This window comes from Pinus tabuliformis, chromosome 8, assembly GCF_031772625.1.
Source record: "Pinus tabuliformis cultivar Carrire ecotype Pingquan chromosome 8, CPIR1, whole genome shotgun sequence".
Classification (NCBI taxonomy): Eukaryota; Viridiplantae; Streptophyta; class Pinopsida; order Pinales; family Pinaceae; genus Pinus; species Pinus tabuliformis.
The window spans coordinates 786,209,141-786,215,177 of NC_142294.1; positions in this window are offsets into that span (position 1 = coordinate 786,209,141).

Below are 6,037 nucleotides of genomic sequence, written 5' to 3' on the forward strand. Positions count from 1 at the left end.
ATTTGAGAAGAAATCGTGCTGAACCTTGGGTCTGAATTTCAGAGCTTTTCGTGCGACATTTTTGGAGATATGATCTGAGGAAGTTGGTATTTTTGCAGACTCCTGAATTACACTCAAAACAGGTGACCTGGGGAAAATCGTCATAACTTTATTTCTGAGCATCGGATTGAAATTTCATAAGAAGTTACAGAAAGAGGACAGACTTTAGTTTTCTTTTATATATTTTTTAGAGTCGAAGGTTGAAACAGTGACAGGTGGCACTTCATACAAGTTCGCTCTACTGAACTAGTCTATAATCAGGTCACTGCGGGAGATTGTGCATAACTCTTTCTTGGAGAATCCAATTTGGATCAGACTAGTGGCATTGGAAAGAGGACATAGAAGTCTACTACAGGTCACAATTTCATAACTGGATGATTTGAAATTACAGAGATACATCAGATTCAATATCAGGCTTCTACAAGGTAAAAAAAGGTGTGTAGTTTTTTTTTTAATTTTTTCATAAGCTTGGTTTGAAGGAATTCAAAGGGCATAGTAAAGCATTATTATCGGTAACTGATGCCCCGAGGAAAGAAAATGCAAACACCTAGTAAGGAACTTGAAAGCTCTAGCATGACTCATGAAGAAGAGGAAGAAATGCTACATGATATATCAAAATTACAAGAACAAGTGCAACAAATGTCACGCTCACAAAAGCTAACAGATGCTAAGATAAATGGCGTGGAATATAAGATAAAGGGCATGGAAGCTAAGATGGATGATCTGAAGACAGATTTGAGGACAGATTTGAAGACATACATGGCAGATTTGAAGACAGATTTGACAAATTTTCTACAAGAAATACTTACTAATGGTGAAAAGGTTGTAAAGGAAACTCATGATGTGAAAAAAAGAAATGTTAATCATGATTCCATAGACTCTAATGTTGGATCGAAGACCCACCATATTCCAAAAATCGATATGAGGAAGTTTTATGGCAAGGATCCTGCCACATGGATATTACAGATGGAGCAGTTCTTCGATCTCAATAATGTGCAAAACACACAAAAGGTACGTATGGCAACTTTATATTTGGAACCAAATCAATTTGTATGGTATCAATGACTTTGCTCTCGTAAACAATTAATCACTTGGGAAATTTTTACGGAAGAATTGATAGCACATTATGAGGATACAAAAAGAAACACTTTTTTTAGCCAATTGATAAGTCTCAAACAAAAGGGTTCAATAATGGAGCACATTGAGGAGTTCCAAAAATTGAACATAAGGGTAAAAGATATTCCAGAGCAGCATAGGATTGATGTGTTCATAGGGTCTTTAAAAGATAATATCCAACATGATGTTCAACTCTGGGAACCTGATTCATTAGAGAAGGCATTCAGGTTAGCAAGAAAAATGGAAAGCAAAATTATGGCAACCAGGAAGCATACCACTCACAACTATAAAGACGGAAGTGCAGTTGCCCCTAGTCTTCCAGAACCTATAAGGTTGACACCACAACAATTGGAAGAAAAAAGAGCAAAAGGGCTTTTTTATAGTTGTGATAGCAAATACACTAAAGGTCATAAATGTGCTGAGAAGAAATTATTCTACATAGATTGTGAAGAGGAAGAAGAAAAGGAGCAAGAAAGGTCAAAAGAACAGGATATGCTCCAGGAACAAAGCCTAGATGAAGAACAAATAAATCCGACCATATCTTGTAATGCATTGGTAGGAATTACCACTCCTCAAACCATCAAGATAGAAGGACAAATCAAGAAGAAAAAGGTGATAGTGTTGATTGATTCAGGAAGCACCCAAAATTTTATTCATTGTAGGGTAGCAAAAGAATTGAATTGCTTCCTATATCCAGCACCAGAGTGTCAAGTGATGATTGCAAATGGAGGAACAATAAATTGCTCTGGAAAGTGCCATAATATCAAGCTATCCATGGGAGAATATGTATTGACTAGCCCAATGCTTTCCATTCCAATGGGAGGTGCTGATGTTGTACTAGGAGTCCAATGGCTACAATCCTTGGGTACAATAGCTTTTAATTTTCAAGAACTTTTCATCAAATTTTCTACGAAAGGAAAGGAAGTTGAATTAAGGGGTATTGCAGGGAAACCAAGAAAGATAATCAGCTCTAATGGTATGACAAAGCTTCTAAAAAAGGAGCAAAGGGGTGTAATTGCACAATTATGTTCGCTAGATGTTTCCACATTAGAATCATCTATTTCTCCAGATCTCCAAAAAGTCCTGGACAATCATTCTAAGGTATTTGAGACTCCCAAAGGTCTCCCATCTATGCGTGATCATGATCATGCTATTCATCTGATTCCAGGAAGTGTTCCTCCAAACATCAGGCCGTACAGATATCCCTATGTCCAAAAAAGTGAAATTGAACGTATGGTTGTAGAAATGCTAGAGGCTGGTATAATTCAACCGAGTCAAAGTTCTTTCTCTGCTCCAGTAGTATTGGTGCACAAGAAGGATGGATCATGGCGCATGTGTCCGGATTATAGGGAGCTCAACAAGCTCATTATTAAAGATAAGTTCCCCATTCCTATCATTGATGAATTACTGGATGAATTGCATGGATCAATTTACTTCACCAAGTTGGATCTTCGTTCAGGATATCATCAAATCAGAATGAAGATTGAAGACATTCCAAAAACGGCATTTAGAACTCATGAGGGTCATTATGAATTTTTGGTCATGCCTTTTGGCCTTACCAATGCACCTTCAACATTTCAAGGTTTGATGAATTCAATTTTCAAACCATTCCTTAGAAAATTTGTGTTAGTATTTTTTGATGATATACTTATCTACAGCAAGTCTTGGAAGGACCATGTTGAACATGTTGACAAGGTGCTACAACTATTGGAGGAGAAACAATTATATGCCAAAAGATCCAAATGTTTCTTTGGAGTCCAGTAGGTGGAATATTTGGGTCATATTGTATCTCATGAAGGAGTTAAGGTAGACCCTACCAAAATTAAAGCCATTAAGGAATGGAAAATCCCCACATCCATAAAGCATTTGCGTGGATTTCTTGGGTTGACAGGGTATTATCGCAAGTTTGTCAAGAATTATGGGAGAATAGTAGCACCTCTAACGACATTATTGAAGAAAGATGCATTTTCATGGACTCCGAAAGCAACAAAGGCCTTTGAACATCTTAAAGAGGCAATGTGCCAAACACCGGTCTTAGCTACACCGGACTTCACAAAAACCTTTATTGTGGAATGTGATGCTTCAGGAAATGGAATTGGTGCTGTTCTAATGCAAGATGAAAGACCCATTGCTTTTGAAAGTCGTCCAATCAAGGGAAAGTTTCTAAGCAAAGCTATTTATGAGAAGGAAATGTTGGCAATATTCCATGCACTCAAGAAATGGCGACCCTACCTAATGGGAAGACACTTCAAGGTAAAAACGGATCATGATAGCCTTAAATACTTTTTAGAACAAAGATTATCCTCTGAAGAGCAACAAAAGTGGGTCACAAAGATGTTGGGTTATGACTTTGAAATCATCTACAAAATATGGAAGAAAAATGTGGTGGCAGATGCACTCTCAAGGAAGGATGAGGATGTGGAAGCATTGATGTGCGCTATTTCTATCATCCAACCAGATTGGATAAATGAAGCAAGGGAGGAATGGAAGAATGATGAAGAAGTGTGGGCACTTATTCGAAAGCTACAACAAGATTCCAGTACGTCTGATACATTTAGCTGGAAAAATGATTCGTTATGGTACAAAGATCGCTTATACCTCTGTAAGAATTCCCAGCTAGAACAAAAGATTCTTATGGAATTGCACACTTCTTGTTGGCATTATGTTATCTGGTATGACTGTATGTTACAGATGTTGTACTTGATGGCAACTCTAGTGGTAAGGCTCTCAGTTTGTTGAAAAATTAAGAAGGACGCAGGCAATCGGTTCAGAAAGTGTGTCCCCGCAGGTATACAATGCAGAACCCGCGTCCAGGGACGCCGGCCAGCCGTTCAGGGGGTGCGTCTACCCAGTGCACACATTTCAAGGCAGAGAAAAGCACGTGGGGGTTTCTTGTGTGGTATCTAGCCGACGGTTTTATGTTTCTATGGTGTCGGCTCGTGGTATTGTTCCATGTTTTGGGGAGGAGCTTGCCTATATAAAGCAAAGGAGTTCATTTGGATTGAGCAATTGTCTTGGGTTGAATATCTTATTTGGTGAGATCTAGTCCAGATCTAAGAGGGCGAATCTTCTAATGGACTGTGATCTCTATGGCGCATGATCAGATCTGTAGATCTGACTGTTTGGGTTTGTCCTGAAGCCTTCATATCATTTATATCTAAAGGGTCGCAGGTTCAGTGAAGGGAAAGTGCGCCGGGACGCAGGTACTGTAAAGGGCAAGTGCGCCGAGACGCAGCACAGTAGAGAGAGACCTGCGTGGGGACGCAGGGCGATCAAGGTTCAGGTGCGTCTCTGAAGCAGAAGGACGCGGCACGATAGTGTTTTCAGGTGCGTCTCTGTAGCGAAGGACGCGGCGCGATAGTATCTTTGGGTGCGTCCCTGAAGCAACAGAACGCAGAGCAGTCAAAGGAACAGTGTGTGGGCACGCAGCGGAGCAGAAGGATATCTGCGTGTGGACGCAGAGTAGCAGAAGGTTAACGGCGTCTGGTCGCAGTCCACAGAAAGAAACACTGCGTCTCTGTTTTAAGATGTTCTGTTGATTGAATTTCTCTATTGATAAGGTGTTCTGGGTTAGTTCTGTTGTTGCTGATCTGATATCTGTAGTGATCTATATCTGTTATGTACTTGTTGATCATCTGATGCTTTAGGGGGTTGTATCTCCCTTCCAGGAGTAAACTGGAAAACGAGAGAGAGAGAGAGTTGTAGCTCTCTGCAGGTTGCAGCCTGCGTACTGGTAAAGGACTGCACCAGTACAAAATCATTGTAAAAGAAGTTTCTAAATTGAAAGAAGATAGAGACATATTGCAGCAGGTGGTTTTCACCCACATTGGGTTTCCACCTTACATCTTGTGTTCTTTGGTGTGACTATCTGTTTTTCATGCTCATTATTTTATGGTACTGACATGCTAAAATAATTCAAAGATCAAATAAGGAAGATTTATTAAATTGCTAGATAATACTGATTCACCCCCCCTCTCAGTATTATTTCCAACAATTGGTATCAGAGCAGGTCCTTCAGAGAAGCTTGATCGCTTGAAGGTAGATCGTTCATCATGAGCAACTACGAGAGAGAAGCATCAATCAGGCCACCGATTTTTGATGGGACAAACTTCAATTATTGGAAGGTAAGAGTTACTGCATATCTTCAATCTCTTGGTACAGAAGTTTGGGACATTGTAGAAACAGGCTATGCTTTTCCTTCAGCTACTCCTACAGATCCAGCTGAGAAAAAGAAGTATGAAACAAATGCAAAAGCAGTCAGTACTCTATTAGGAAGTATATCCCAAACAGAATTCATGAAGGTAATGCACTTCAAATCAGCAAAAGAGATATGGGACAAAATGGTCACGAGCTATGAAGGAGATGAACAGGTAAAACAAGCTAAACTTCAAACTCTCAGGATTCAATATGAGACTCTCAAGATGTATAATGATGAAAGTGTGGCTAATTATTTTCTTCGGGTAGATGAGATTGTTAATTGTATGAAAAATTTGGGTGAAGAAATAAAAGAGGCTATAGTAGTTCAAAAGATTCTAAGATCATTATCCCCCAAGTTTGAATCTAAAGTATCTGCAATAGAAGAAAAGGAAAATCTCCGTGTTCTCACTATGTCTCAGCTACATGGAATTCTAACTGCTTATGAAATGAGAAAGGGAGGTCCATCAGACAGAAGGGAAGCTGCTTTTAAGGCATCAGGCAAAGAAGATTACTATGAAGCAAGCCATGTTCCAGAAGAAGAGGAAGAAGAATCAAATTTTGTCAGAATTCTTCAAAGGGGTTTTGGAAGGTTCAGAGGTAAGCTACCTTTCAAATGCTTTGCTTGTGGAAGAGTAGGTCATTATGCTGCAAAATGTCCTTATAAGGATAAAGGAAAGGAACCTTC